At 52.1% G+C, this 15629-nt stretch overlaps 1 pseudogene; it reads right to left on the bottom strand.

Moving 5' to 3' along the window:
- Positions 1-5151: 5151 nt before the first annotated feature.
- Positions 5152-11760, bottom strand: LOC118671167 (annotated as a pseudogene).
- Between the last annotated feature and the right edge of the window lie 3869 nt (positions 11761-15629).

Below are 15629 nucleotides of genomic sequence, written 5' to 3'. Positions count from 1 at the left end.
CATGACTCCTCATTCCATCCTTACAGTTTCTACTTTATTTGTCGGTCCCGGAGAGGCTGTGCATTGTCCTGTACGTGGACATTTTTTAAGATCAAAATACCCTTCTGAAAATTCCATTGACGCAAGCTCTGAAATAATACGGCCAGCGGTCCTCAAACTTTTTAAACAGGGGGCCAGTTCACTGTCCCTCAGACATTCCACACATGCGCACTGCAGGCCCGGGGTGAGTCTGCTGCTAAGCAGGACAGGCAGAGGCGGCACAAACACCCGGCGGGCCGGATACATGTTTTCGGCGGGCCGCATGTGGCCCGCGGGGCCGTAGTTTGAGGACCCCTGAATACGACTCCTCCTCTTCCCTTATTGCACAGTTTATATTTGAGGAAACTGAAGTCCAGAGAGCCCAAGTGACTTGTCCAAGGAAACAAGGTAGAAAGTGGCAGAGCTGATACTAAAAGCCAGGAATTTTGACTCTGGGTCTCATAAGTTTTCTCTGTACAAGTGTGGTCCATAGAGCAGCAGCGTTAGCATCGCCTGAGAGCTTGTTAGAGAGGTGAAACCTCAGTCTCCTCCCGGATCTGCTGCGTCTGCATCTGTAATTTAACAGGATCCTTAGGAAACAAATATACACAGTAAAGTTTCAGACGCACAGCCCTGTGTCATGCTGGCTACTTCTGACACAAATAAAGAAAGATCGGTCATTGGAGAGAGCAGGTCCATGTTCAAATGGACTCTGAACTGTGGGGTATAGAAGAGAAGGATTTATAACAACTGCCCCCGTCTGAAAGTTTTAAAGCCATTACAGTTTAAAGTAAACTATTATCAAATCTGTGTTGTTTGAGGTTGAGTCTAGCCTTTATAGACAGTGTATGCAAGCGAACGACATAATTACCAGTCAATTACAAAAGCGTCCTGGTGACTAGATACATGGGTCTAAGCTTAAGGTCATTCCCACCTCAGTTGCTCACACATGAAATGCAGGACGTGGCCCATGAGAACTTTCACTTCCTTTGGGCTTACTGATCAACAAATTGGGCCGAAACCGGTTTGGCTCAGTGGATAGAGCGTCAGCCTGCGGACGGAAAGGTCCCAGGTTCGATTCCGGTCGGGGGCATGTGCCTGGGTTGCGGGCACATCCCCAGTGGGAGATGTGCAGGAGGCAGCTGATCGATGTTTCTCTCTCATCGATGTTTCTGACTCTCTATCTCTCTCCCTTCCTCTCTGTAAAAAATCAATAAAATATATTTTTAAAAAATTGGGAAAGATCAACAAACTGCTAATAAATGCCCGGTCTTTTGAGCTTGGGTGTGAGCCTCTTGAGAGAAGAAGCTGGCTTCAAACCTTCTGGAGTCTCAACAGAGTGACATATGTGGGTAGAAAGTTTTTATTTCTATGATAACGCTGACTACTTCTGACTGATATTATTTCATTATTGTGCATGACTTTTTTATTGTCATCCACTTAAAAAACCATTTGTAAAGGGGCAGGGTATCAACGTATTTGTCTTATTTTTTAAGTTTTCTGTATAGTAGTTCCTGCTGTCTTGTTAGGAAGCAGTGACCATGGGATGTAGGCTCCCCTCCAACCTTAGTTGCTAGGAAGAACGGCTTTTAAATAAACTTTTTATTGAAGTATAGCAGCCACAAGAAAAGCTCAAATCATACAGGTGCACCCTGATGGATTATCACAAAGTGAGCACCTCTGGGCAACCACTACCAAGATAAAGAGATGGAACCTTCCAGCTTCCCAGAACTCCCCCCACATACCCCGTCCCACACACTCGCCCTTCTTCCTCCCCAGAGGTTACCCTTATGGAGGAGGAAGAATCATTTCATGTTTTGACAGAGCAGTCAGATGTTGTGTAAAATAGTCTAGACACTTGCCAGAAGAGAATCGCTATATGGTGGAAAGCCCAAAAGAGTGAGCGGCTTCCCTCCCTGTGGAATATCTCCATCCCTCCCTGTGGAACGTCTCCATCCCTCCCTGTGGAATGTCTGTGGGAAGAGCTCAGGAGATTTATCTCAGTGCAGTGGCAAATGCAATGGCATAAGCGCACTCCGCCTATACAAGCTTCCTTGGCACACCGGGAAGTGGCAACGCCCGCCTGAGTAAGTCCCCTAGAGCCCCCTACATAGTACCCTAACTTTCCTACCAGTGGTTGCCCTAAAAATGTTATAAACTTCTGATTGGTCTGAAATATTATATATATCCCTATACTTAAACAATAAAATTGAAACTGCGTCTTAAACCTGTCTCCGGAATCGGGCATGCTTCAATAGAACTCCGTCGGCCTCACCCCCGCGAGACCCCCTGCCTCAAATGTCTCCATCCCTCCCTGTAGAATGACTCCAGCAGCTTGTTTTCCTCCTGCTGGAAAGCCAGGAGACTCAGATAAATGGATGAAGTGCAGGTCACGTCACTGGTGATCGCTGGCTTGTGGGTCCTGCCCAGATCCCAGGGCAGGCAGCTGGCATGGGGGGTGGCACTGGCTGGTCCTCCTGGGCAGCCTGAGCAGTAAAGGATGGTGACTCAGACCAACCCCCAACGTCATTTTCCACGCTCTGCAGGCCTCCCCCTCTGTGCGCTCCCCTCTCGTGTGGAATCCCTGGGCCCTTTCGTGAGAAAGTTCCTGGAACGCATGGCTGTTGGTGTGCTGATGTTTCCTCTTACCAGCTGCTCTGGGGAAGGGCTCTGACTTCCTCCATGTTCAGGGCAGGAAACCCAGCTTGGCTGGAGGTAAACAGCCAGAGGTGAGCACCCGACGGGGGAAGTGTTGAACAGACACTTGAAGTGGCTCTAAATTTACCCCGGCCTGCTCCTGTCTCCACCTCCCGCTCAGGCCAGAGAAGCCTCCCTGGAGCCCACAGGGGAGGATGGAGGTGCAGAGCACACGGGCAATGCCCTTCCCAGCGGGGTCCATCCTCCCAGGGGAGATAATGGTGTAACTGTTGAAAGAAGTGGAGCTTCAGAGTCCCCCTAGCAAGTGGTGCCTATTCCCTGAGATGCCAACGTCTGCCCCCTGCTCTTATTTACATTTCTCTGTGTGTGTGTCTCCCCCTCTCTTCCACTACCTCTAAGAAAATCAATGGAAAAATATATGTCCTCGGGTGAGGATCAACAAACAAACAAAATTCATGAAGCAGTACATGCTCTAAAGCAGTGGTTCTCAACCTGTGGGTCGCAATCCCTTTGGCGGTCGAATGACCCTTTCACAGGGGTCGCCTAAGACCATCCTGCATATCAGATATTTACATGACGGTTCATATCAGTAGCAACATTACAGTTATGAAGTAGCAACGAAAATAATTTTATGGTTGGGTCACAACGTGAGGAACTGAATTAAAAGACCAGAAGGTGGAGAACCACTACTTTAAAGGAAGCAAAGCAGGGCAACATGACAGAGAAAAATCGGAGGCATCGTGGGGACTTCGCCCACTAGAGTGGTCAGGGAAGGCCGCTCGGAGAGGGGACATTTGAGCTGAGATGTGATGATGAGCTGTAGGTAACTATTCATCCAGCTGCAAGGAGAGGGTTCCAGAAAGGGCAGGCACCTGCCAACGCCCTGAGATGGGAACAAGCCTTATCCTGTAAGGCGAGCAGGAAGGCCCCTGGGGATGAAGGACAGCGAGGGGCAGGAAGGTTGGCAGAGACAGGGTCATAGGCGCAGGCAGGGACCATGGGGTCCTGGTGGCCCCATAGGCTGCGGAAGAAGCCACCCGAGGGTGATAAGCAGGGAGTGAGCAGGTCTGGCTGCTGGGAGAATGGACACAGATGGAAAGAGGAACTCCAGCCAGGGGACTGGATGGCAGCTTGGACGAGGCTGGTCACCATGGAGATAAGGGGACAGGACAGGATTCAGGACATGCTCTGGAGAGAGGGCTACCAGGACTCTAGAAGAAGCATGGTGAGTCCGGAGTTTGTAAATATTCACTAACTATCCCTATGTGAATGCACATGCCTGCACGCACACACACACACACACACACACTATCCTCCCTAGACCCACAGTGCAGGGTGGTGGCCCAGACTCTGGAGGCAAAATGCCCGAGTTCAAATTCCAACTCATCCACTTGGTGGTGAAAAAACTCAGTAAGTCACTGAACCTCTCTGGACCTCGACTCTTCATCTGTAAAATGGGGCAGTAATGGAGGTGCCCTGGTAGGGCTGCTGTGAGGATTGAATGAGTTACTGTAGGGAGAGCACTTAGGAGGGAGCGCCTGCCACAATAGGGCGTTCGTTTCCAATGTTGCCGCATCAATCAGTGGCTTCATGTAAACAACGTACATTTATTCTCCTGCAGTTCTGGAGTCAGGGTCTCCGCGAGGCTGGTTCCTTCTGACGCATCCAGTCCTTGACTTTTCCAGCTTCTAGAGGCTACAGCTTTCCTTGGCTCCTGGCCGCGTCATTCCAACCTCTGCTTCCGTCATCACAGCCCCTTCTCTTGTGACCTTCTTGCCTCCCTCTTACACGGAGGACCCTTGTGGTTCTATTTAGGGCCTGCCGGGATAATGCAGAATAATCTCCGCATCTCCAAATCCTTCATTTAATTACATCTGCCCAGCCCCTTTGGCCAAAGAAGCTAATGCTCACGGGTTCTGGAGATTAGCACACATAGAACCGTATTCAACCCACCACACATGGCAGCAATAAAGGTTCATTACTATTAATGTCATGATCATCATTATTCCTCCCTCAGCTGCCCAGCCCATAGCCCAGCCTCTTCCCAAACTATGAGGGAGAGGAAGGGAAGTGGGGAGACCCCTTTCAATCTCCCAGAAGTCCCCTGAGACCAGGCTTGGAGCCCAGTTCCGGGCTGGGGGCGATGAGAGGACTGGGAGCAGAAAGCAGATGAGGCAGGAACGTGCTGACAAGCCTCATGTGGGGCCGGGCAGGGGGTCCTTAGCACAGCTAAGGCTTCCTGATGGCACTGAATTGGATGAGCTCCTCCTGGCTCCTGCTGGGAAGGGGGGTGATGAGGTCCTGTGTGTTGCTGTAGATTGAGTCCTGATCCAAGGTGTCCAGAGACAGAGCCTCATAGAAAACGTCCGAACCCAGAAAGGGGGCCTGTAACAGAGATGCACGCAGGTCAGGGAAGCTGAGGGGCAGGGGTACTCATTGATGAGGAGGCCTCCCTGAGGCTGGGGGACATGCCCCTCAGGAACTCTGAAGGCCACTCCCAGGCCCTCCAGCCCCGCCTCCCTCCTCCCTGCAGGGCACCCTGAGCTCCAGCCACAGCAGGTGACTCTCCCTCAACTCCGTGCCAGGGCAGCACATTCTGCGTGTGCTCCCAGGTCACTGGGCCTGGCTGGGTCTCCACTGACCGGCTCCCAGTCCCCCATGTGGAGACCTGATATGGAGACACTTCCGAAGGCCAAGCGCCTTGGGGAGCCCAGCAGGCAAGTCTTTCAATGGCTGCGATTGTGCCCGGCACCCACCCTCCTCTGTGCCCACGGGGGTGGGGGAAAGTCCATCCTCAAAGCAGGGACAATGAATCCAAGGCCCACAGCAACCCCAGCAAGTACCCACCATGGTGATGTACTCCACTTCCCCCTGGTCGTCCTGGGCAGAGGAGGAGGGCTGTGTGGGGGCCCTCTTCCTGAAGGAGCTGAGCGAGGCTCCTGTCTGCTTCCGGGGCAGGTTGGCATAGCAGACATTGTCCTCCGGGGGCTGGAGCACCTGGGAGAGGAAGCCCAGGTTCCTCTTCCGCAGAAGGACGCCAGCCCCTCTGCTGCCCTGGCCCCCCTCTCCCAGCTTCCCCTGCAGCTCCCACCTCTCAGTCTCCCACACCTGCCCCTCCCCCCTGGCTGTTTCCAGCACCCCCTCCGGTCATCCAGGCCCTGCAGCTGGGAGGATCTGGACACTTTGGCACATGGTCTGTCTGAGACATTTGAACCTCAGGGCCCCTGAGAGATGGAAAATAAGAAAAGCGGGGAAAGTGCTGTCTGGTATAGCCAGTCTGACCTCAGGGGCTCTCTTACCTGCTCTGGGGGTATCCCAGCAGCTAAAAGACAAAAACAACCAGAATTAGAAAGCTCATCCTGAGACTGGGAGGGTCCCCAGGTCTGGGGGAGAGAAAAAGAAAAGAAAAGAGGTGAATGAGGCTCCAGAAGGGAGACCTGGTTCTAATTCTGACTCTTCAGATGACACAGTCTGTGACATGGGGCATTCACTTCTCTGGGCTTCCATTTCTCGACTTGAAAAATAAGGGGATCTCAGCTCAGTTCCCCTCATCACAGAACTGTGACATCAACTGATTGGGGGGCCCAGCCAGCCATCAGCGTCCTGGGATTGTTTCCCTCACTGCCATCCCAGGGCCATCCTGTAATGTCAACCAGAAGCTCTGCCTGGAATGCTACCGGGAGCTCTACCTCATCTGTCATTCACACCGACCTACCCAGCCGCCCGGCTGTCTGATCCCCTCTCCCCAGCTCTCACTGCACTTGATGTCTGTCCTCTCATACATCAGATGGTCCCACCGAATTCTGGTTAGACTTCAGGTGGGCTGTGGGCTGCTGGGCGGCTGAGCCTGCCCTTCCTTGCATGGCCGGCGCCTGGCTGTGCCTGACACACGGGTGCCCATCGTAAAAGTCATCTGTGGAGACCCAGGGGTGCTCAAGCTGGGTCAGCAGCAGATGGACCGGCTTTCAGGTGTTCGCTGGTTCCCATTTCTGTCTGTCCTTTGGTCCTCCCCTGGCCTCCCAGCTTTAGAGACAACAAAGAAACAAGACATTTTCCAGCCAGATTTTTAGTTTCAAAAGTCTAGATACTGAGGAGCACAGACAGTACCTACAACATGAGCCACGGACAATGCACTTGGGAGAAAACGTGATGAACAGAGCTAGGCTTCCCCTCCCAGATTATAAGATCCCCCAGGCTGCGGGGAGCGAGCGGGCCGGAGAGGACCCCATGAGAGAGCTCAGGTCCCAGTGGGCTCTGAGAAGGGGCAGTGCCATTACATGAGGATGTGGAAGTGGAGCCAGACAGGAGGAGGGTTTGCTTGGGGCCAGATCCCGTTGGATGATGCTGGCTTAAGAGTGAATGGCTGGGGTGGAGGAGGAGCAAAAGTAGGAATCTCAACCAATCTTTATAATAAAACCCAGAGGACTCTGTGTATGACCCATGTGCATGCACGCATGTGTGTGCATACATGTAATCTGTGTTTACACGTTATTTGTGTGTGCATGTGCAATATGTCATGTTGCATACATGTGCGTGTGCTCATACAGGTGTGTGCACATTTACGTGTGTGTGTGTGTGTGTGTGTGTTTCTCCCTACCCCATGTCAGCTCAGTACCTCCTTGGCAACCATAGGAATTTCACGGAAGTGGCTGCGCACCTGACATGAGCATGAGGTCATTGCCATTGGTCCACACACTTGAGCTCCAAGGAGCTAGCCCTGTGGACATCGGCCCACACACTTCCACCCAGCCCAGCCCAGCCCAGCCCAGCCCAGCCCAGCCAGGTCCTCTCACCTTCCTTCTGTCGCTTCACCACTCTCCACACCAACAGTGAGACTGCCGCCAAGACAAGCAGCAACAGTACAATGAAGAGGGGCAGGGAGATGCAGAGCTTCAGGGAGTCGCCACTGGAAACAACAGAAGACACCGGTGAACCCTAGCTCACCTCCTGCCTCTGGGCCTGATCCCATCCACCCGGTAGCAGACAGGGCCACACACCTTTTGGCCTGCAGTTTGCAGCCTGGGAGCCCCACTCCTGGGTGCCCTCAGAAATGGCTGTTGTTTTTAAAGGAGAGGAGGGCTCCACAAGGGAGTTTCATGGGTCTAGAAGCCTAAGAGAAGTATGACAACAGGCACCGGCGAGGTCTCCTGCTTCCTCACTGGTCCTCTGACCTGGCTGCACAGTGTCCCCAGCCCACAATTCATGTCACTCAGAACCTGGGAAGATGACCTATTTGGAAATAAGAGCTTTGCAGATGTGATCAAGAGATGTCATACTGGATTAGGATGGGCCTAACCCAACGACTGGTGTCCTTATAAAAGGAAAATTTGGGAACAGGGACACGGTCACAGAGACCATGTGACAACAGGGGCAGAGACTGGAATGATTCAGCCACAGGCCAAGGAACGCCAAGGATGGCCGGCCACCAACAGCCAAGAGAGAGGCATGAGACAGGTTCTACCCCCACCTCAGCTCAGCGCCTCCTTGGAATTTTACTGAAGTGTCTGGGCACCCGAAATGGGCCTAAGGTCGTTGCCATCGGCCCACACACTTGAGTTCCAAGAAGCCAACCCTTTCGAAACCTTGATTTCAGATCATGGACCTCAGGAGCTCCAGTGGCGCAATCGGTTAGCGCACGGTACTTATACAGATCATGGACCTCCTGGGCTGTGAGAGAATAAACTTGTCTTGTGTTAAGCCACCAGTTTGTGCTATTTTGTTATGGCAGCCACAGGAAACTCATACATCCTCCAACACACACACACACACACACACACACTATAGTTCATCATCAGCACAGCAGCCAGGAATGCTTTTAACCAAAGTTCAGCATCTCCCTCCTGTGCTCAGAATCCCATAACAGCCCCATTTCATTCCAAGAAAATGGCCAGGGCTGACATTGGCTTCCACTGTCTCCCCCTACCCCCACCCGATCTCCTCATTTCTTACTCTTCTTGCCCTCGCTTGCTCTTGTGGAAAGGAAATGACTGGGGTTCTTATAAGAAGAAGAAGGGATTGGGACACAGACCCACACAAAGGGGAAACCAGGCAAGAAAGTCCTCTGTGAGCTGCCAGGTGGTCTAGAGACTCCAGGAATCGTCAGGATCCCCGCTGTTGCCATAACAGTAACAAGGAGTTCATAACAGAAACGGGGCTTCCCCAGGCCCTTCCTGTTCTCCCAGAATTTGGACCAGAGGCACTGTGGCCCCATGACCCTGTGCCCACACACCCTGGCCATGCCCTCTGCCCTGACTGCCGGCCCCTCCATCTCCCACACTCTCAGCTCCGCATGGGGCGCTCTATATCTGTGTGACCCGAGCTCAACATGGTGCCGGCCAAGCAGAATGTAACTCAGTGGAAGTGGGATGGATGCGTGAATGAACCAACAAATCTCCGAACTGCACTGAGCTCCAGGACGCAGGATGGGGTGGGGGCTCACCAAGGACACTGTGCGGCCTGAGAGCAAGAGGAAGGGCCCCTGGCATCCTGGCTGGGACATGGGCTACAAAGGGTCCCCACACCGGAGAAGTCTGGGACCAGTGGGCCACAGGGAACAGCAGCATCCACGCTGACTTACCTGCCATCGGAGTGCTGGCTGGTCACATTCGGGAAGCCTGTGGAGTTTTCTGGGGTGTCTGGTACTGGGAACGCATTGGCAGTGGAGGCGATGGCAGAGGTGGGGGTCAACACTGTAGTTGTTGCTTGCCATACAGAACAGATTACATTCCACTCTCCTGCTGTCCCACCTGCAGCCCTGCACGTAGCTCAGATCCGGGGAGGATGTGGGCTGCCCTGGCCTGCAGAGCCTGGGGCAGGGCCACGGGAAGGGGCCTACAGCAGGACCACTCATCTCTTTGGCTGTAGGAGACCTGGGCACAGGTCCAAGGGGTCATCACACAGGCCCTGGAAGGCTCAGGGGGCCCAGGATTGCCTCAGGGCAATGGCAGCTGGAGTTCATCTGAACTTTAAACACTCCCGCTGTTTATGGCAGGGCCTCCGCCAGTACCTCCCCATCTTACTTATCCAGCAAGGACCAGAGCAGAATGGGGACGTGCCAGGTAACTAACATACCCAAGAGCTATGACTTCTAAGGTCAGGGCCGGCCCTGAGCAAATTACATGTTCAGGAAGAGCCTTTCCTTTGGACAAGTTATTAAGTTTCTGTGATGGGGAAGTTCCTACTCAGGGTCATTCTCGAGGTCCCATGAGACAAGGAACGTGCTGCACTTGGCAGCTCCCTCAGGCCGCCCAGGTCCAGGTGTGGTGGGGACGCTATGAGTGGGTCCCCTCCCGGCCATAAGTGTCCTGTGAGCTGGTGCTGGCTGTCCCAGGGTCGGCAAAGCAGAGCCCAACAGACACACCTGTTCACACCCAGATGCTCCCTGGAGTGTCTATTCCAGAAGGTCTTAGGAAGAGAACGTCTCTAAGCCCAGATGCATCCATGGCTCATGGTGGGATGTCAGGCGCCCAGAATGCAACTGTTTGGCTGTGGAAGCCTTTCCAGAATTCGGGGGTGACCCACAGCCCCCAACTGTGCTGGGCCTCCTTCCCCCTGAGACCAGATATGGAACAAGGGGTGGGAACAACGGCTATGAGCCCGGGCCCCAACCTTCAGGGAGAGCAGGGACACCTGGGCACCAGAGGTGCCAGGGAAGCCTTGGCAGGAATTGGTTCCCACAGAAGAGGCTTCCCTCAGCCCATGAGCTAAAACTGGGGCCATCACCGTGGTCTCTATGGGCAGTAGTCTCAGGTACTGAGCTGTGCAGAGAAAAATATGTGCCCAGAAAGGCTTGATCCATCCTGGGGAGGTCCTGGGAGCCCCAAGAGCATCTAAGAGAAACCCTGCGCCTCCCAACCTAAGTGAGCAGCCAGGATTCCATGAGACCTCAGGACCAACCCTCCTCTGTGGCAGTTCATCTGAATGAGTTCAGTCACTGGAAAGGGGCCTCAGGGACCAGGGCAGAGCAGGCCCTGAAAGGACACAGCCACACACGCACGTCCTCTTACCTGGTTCAATGGTCACTTTAACAGGGACCCCATGGTCAGTTCCAGTTCTCTCAATCCCACACCAGTAAGTGTCTGTATCTTCCCGCCTGAGCTCCTTCATGATCACAGTGAACATGAGGCTTCTCGGATGGTCCCTGATGGACACACGGTTCTTCTTCACCATCTCTGATCCATTGGTTATAACGAGGATCTCACAGCTAATCCAGTCATGCCCACGACACCACCACTTCCTGTAGGTCTCCCACCCTGGGTCATAGTGACACTGCACAGACAATGAGTGCCACTCCCCGCCTCTCACTTCTTTTGGTCCTGAGATGATGTACGATGAGCCTGGAAAACACAAATCCATGTGTCTGTCACCTCCCCCACCCCCACCCCGAGGCTCAGGCAGCAGCCGCCTGCACTGTGAGCAGCGCCGACAAGTCCACGGCCTGAGGAGTGGGACAGAGTCAAGGAAGGAATTCACCTTCCACAGCACACACCTTTGTCCGTCCAAGTTCCACTGGCTCAGAGCCACCCCCAAAACCACCTAACGGCACCACTGCGGAGCTCAAGGAAACAGAAGCACTGACTCTGAGCAATAATTATCTCCTATAACTCCCTCCCTCCCGCTCCCTGTGGCCCATAAATCTTTGTCCTTTTGCAGCATCTCAGTGTTAACTGGTCTCAGGGGGAGGACGCACCAGCGGACCCATGGCCACAGGAGTGAGTGCTCCTGGCCTGTGCTGATGGGCTCAGGAGGTGCAGCTGCTGCACCCGCTCACCTGGCTGTGCAGAGGCCGCTCCTAGTGGGTCTAGTGGTTCCACAGCCAAGCACCCACTGCAGGGCCTTTGACATTGACCACAGCAGTGATGCCAACTACGGAAACCATATCACACTGATCCCATGTTCTCCATTGAATTGCTTTGGTTTCTTTGTCAAACAGTAAATATGTGAGTTACTTTATAGATTTTCCTTGCTGACCCATTGATCCCTTTGTCTATCCTTATGCCAATCCATCCTATGGACAGACCACATTATATTTATTTATTTATGCATCAGTTGATGCACATGTGAGTTTTTCCCACTTTAGGGCAATTAGAGATAATGTTGCCATGAACATTTGCATCCAACTTTTTACATGGACATATATTTTCAATTCTCTTGGGTATTTACCCAGGAGTGGAATTGCTGGGTCACATGGTAACCGTATGTTTAGCATTTTCAAGCATGTCAAATTGTTTTTCCAAAGTGGCTGCACTATTTTACATACCCATGAGCAATGTATGTCCTCTCTAATGAATGTTAAGAGTCTGAATATTTCAGTTCTATGAAAGTAGAAAGATTTGGTCTAGGGGTGGGGTGGTCTCAGCAGTCATATACCTTCATCACCATTAGATACATTCACTCATTCAACTATTTTTCTAATCCGTACTTGGTATGTTTGTAGGTGCAAATATCCCTGCCCTCCTGAAGCTTATATTCAATCAAGGTGGGGGGAAGGGAGGAGACAGACAGTGGAGAAAAATAATGCAAAGTAATTGTTGTTGTAATGAAGATCATCAATGAAGGCCTCCATGAGAAGCAAAGATGTGAGGGACTGGAACCTGTGGCTCAAGAGAATAGCAGTGCAAAGGCCCTGAGGCAGGAGTGTGCCTAGCATGTTCAAAGAACATCTAAGAGGCCAGTGTGCATGAAGTGGTTGAACCAGGGGAGCAGAATAGAGAAGAGCCCACAGCAATGACATGGAAGAACTCAGATGGTGAGCACCTGGTAGCTCAGTAAAGAGGTGGATTTTTACTCTGAGTAGGATGGGAGGTCATTGGGAGATTTTGACTAGAGGAGAGACAGGATGTGGCTTACATTGTCTAAGGGTCATTATGGGATGTGAGAGGATATGGATGCCCAGGTTTTGCCTGAGCACCTAGAAGGATGGAGGTTCCCAACGTAACGGTGGGACAGAAAAGAGTTGAAGGGGGAAGGAGTGGTCAGGTCACATTTGAAATGTCAACGTCTGAGTGGACTTGTTCAATGGGCAACTGGGTAGAATATTCTGGAATCTAGGAAGATCTCCAGGGACTAGGGATACAGAATTTGAAGTCATCTGTATACAGATAGCATTTAAAGCCAAGAGAGAAGATGAGATCAACAAGGGAGTGAATCTAGAGAGAGAGGAAGCCCAAAGGCCAAGCCCTAAGGCCTTCCAACATTTCAAGACAATCCCCTTAATTCTTAATCCAACCGGTGGCATCCAGCAACTTCAAGGTCACTTCAACCCTCTGTCCATGTCCCAGCTGCTCCTTTCCTCTTCACCCTACCAAGCTACCTCCTCTAGATTTTTCCAGTCCCTCCCTCGGCAACCAACTTCTGCTGCTTCCTTCTACCTCAAAGACCTAGAATCACACCCCTCCCTGTCTGGCAACCTCCCTGCTTTCCTTCCCTCAAGCACCTTCCACCTTCACTTCTTTCCCAAAGCCTCCCTTGCTTCTAACACAGTCACGAAGGTCCAGGAGCAAGCATCGCCAGCTCCCCTGAGCAGCCAGGGCTCCTCTGCTGTGACCGATGGGCCCCATCCATCTGTCCTCTTGAATTATCAGCCCCCGGGGTGGTTAGGAGGTATGCCTTCTGCTGGGCTCAGTGTGAAAGCCAGGCTGCATATTTCTTCATTGGCAACTGTAGCCACGGAAACACTGGTGGTGAGTTGAGTGGATGAGCCTCACAGGCTCATGGCTTGGGGGAATTACTTAGAAATGGGGTCCACTTCTCAGCAGGACACCTTCTGAGCCACTTCTCCCCCTGGCAGCCACCTCCTCCTGCCCATAAGCTTTTCCCATGAGTTCAGACCCAGCCCCCACTCACCTGGATACAAGAAGAAGGGAGGGAAGACCATCAACAGGTACATTTTCAGCCTCGCACGGGTCCCCCTGGGTTGAGCCAGTCAGTGAGAGCAACCTACAGACTCACTTCCCACTGGTGAATAGAACTGAACGAGAACTCGCAGTGCTGCTCCGTCTCCTAGAAATCGCAGACACAGACCCACCAGGTCAGGCCGGCTCTTACTCAACCCTCTGGACTGGAGGCGGGAACCCAGCTCCAACAGAAAGCCCAGCATTGGACACGATATCCTAAACCTGGAATTTCAGGTGTAGCCAGATTCTCAGGAGCCCAGAAGGTCAGGAGTTCAACCGGGTGAAGGAGGACTTGGGGCCAAAGTCAGAAAGTCAGGGGAGAGATTCTGGACCAGAGATTGGCATGAAGATCAGGCCGAGGGGTATCAAAACCCAGCCTGCAAAGAAAGGGGCTCAAATACAGGGCACCTGGTAGCTCAGTAAGAAGCAAGGGGCAAGAGGGGCCTCTGTCCTGAGGACATACCAGAAATTCACTGCTGTGCCCCAGCCCTCCAGGTAAGAGCCCATGGATATCAACCCCAGCCTGAATCTTCCATAAACTTGTCAGTAATGCCAAGGGCTCCTTAATGGAGAAACTGGTTCATTGTGCCCTGGCCGGGCGGCTCAGTTGGTTGGAAGGTAGTTCTGATATGCCTGGATTGCAGGTTTGATCCCAGTCAGGGCATATACAATAGGCAACCAGAGGAATGCATAAATAAATGAAACAACAAATCGATGTTTCTTCTCTCTCTCTCTCTCTCTCTCTCTCGCAATCGATCAATAATTTTTAAAAACAGAAACTAGCTCATTATGCTTGGCTATGCTCCCTCCCTCCTCCCTCCCCCCACCCCTTATAAAACCTATTTTGCTGATGTAGGGAGAGAAAAGCACCGGTTCTGCAGGTCTTGCTCCCTTTTTCCTACAACTTGGTGCCCATCCCCCCATTTCCCTCCCAACTGGGATCCCAGCAAGCCCTCAGGGCGGGGCTCAGAGGTTAGCCTTTCTCATATTTCGCTCCTGGAGCCACTCTGGCCATGTGTCACACACACCCTGTGACATCTTTTGGAGCCACTGAGTCCCGAGGGGAAACCTCAGGTCTTCCTACCGAATCAGGAGTGAATAGGAGAGCAGGGGGGCTCTTTGCACAGAAAAACACAGCAGCTGACGAGCCAGGGCGTTTCCAGGAAGTGGCCAGAACCGGCCTTTCACTTCACAAGATCAACTATCCAATCGGGTCGGAAACCAAGAGGGCAGAATCTATCCTGGCCTTTCTTGGGCGTGGGAGCAGGGAGTGAACAGCCTCTGACCTGCTCAGGGTTCTGCCTGTGGCCCGGCCCTGATCCTGGGCCCACCCGGCCCGAGGAGGCTGCCCTTGGAGTCCAGAGCCACGAGTTGTTTGTTTGTATTTTTTTTTAATTAAATCTTTATTGTTTAGATTATTACATTTGTTCCTCTTTTTTTTCCCCCCATAACTCCCCTCCTCCCAGTTCCCGCCCCACCCTCCACCCTCACTCCCCACCCACTGTCCTCATCCATAGGTGCACGATTTTTGTCCAGTCTCTTCCCGCATCTCCCACACCCCTTTCCCCCCCAAGAATAGTCAGTCCATTCCCTTTCTATGTCCCTGATTCTATTATAATCACCAGTTCATTCTGTTCATCAGATTATTTATTCACTTGATTCTTAGATTCACTTGTTGATAGATGTGTATTTGTTGTTCATAATTTGTATCTTTACCTTTTTCTTCCTCTTCCTCTTCTTAAAGGATACCTTTCAGCATTTCATATAATCCTGGTTTGGTGGTGATGAACTCCTTTAGCTTTTCCTTATCTGTGAAGCTCTTTATCTGACCTTCAATTCTGAATGATAGCTTTGCTGGATAAAGTAATCTTGGTTGTAGGTTCTTGGTTTTCATCACTTTGAATATTTCTTGCCACTCCCTTCTGGCCTGCAAAGTTTCTGTTGAGAAATCAGCTGACAGTCGTATGGGTATTCCCTTGTAGGTAATTGAGTTTCTTTCTCTTGCTGCTCTTAAGAGTCTCTCTTTGTCTTTTGCTCTTGGCATTTTAATTATGATGT

The sequence above is a fragment of the Myotis myotis genome, unplaced genomic scaffold (assembly GCF_014108235.1).
Source record: "Myotis myotis isolate mMyoMyo1 unplaced genomic scaffold, mMyoMyo1.p scaffold_m19_p_17, whole genome shotgun sequence".
Taxonomy (NCBI): domain Eukaryota; kingdom Metazoa; phylum Chordata; class Mammalia; order Chiroptera; family Vespertilionidae; genus Myotis; species Myotis myotis.
Note: the sequence above shows the minus strand (reverse complement) of the source record. Positions and strands in the feature narration are given on the sequence as shown.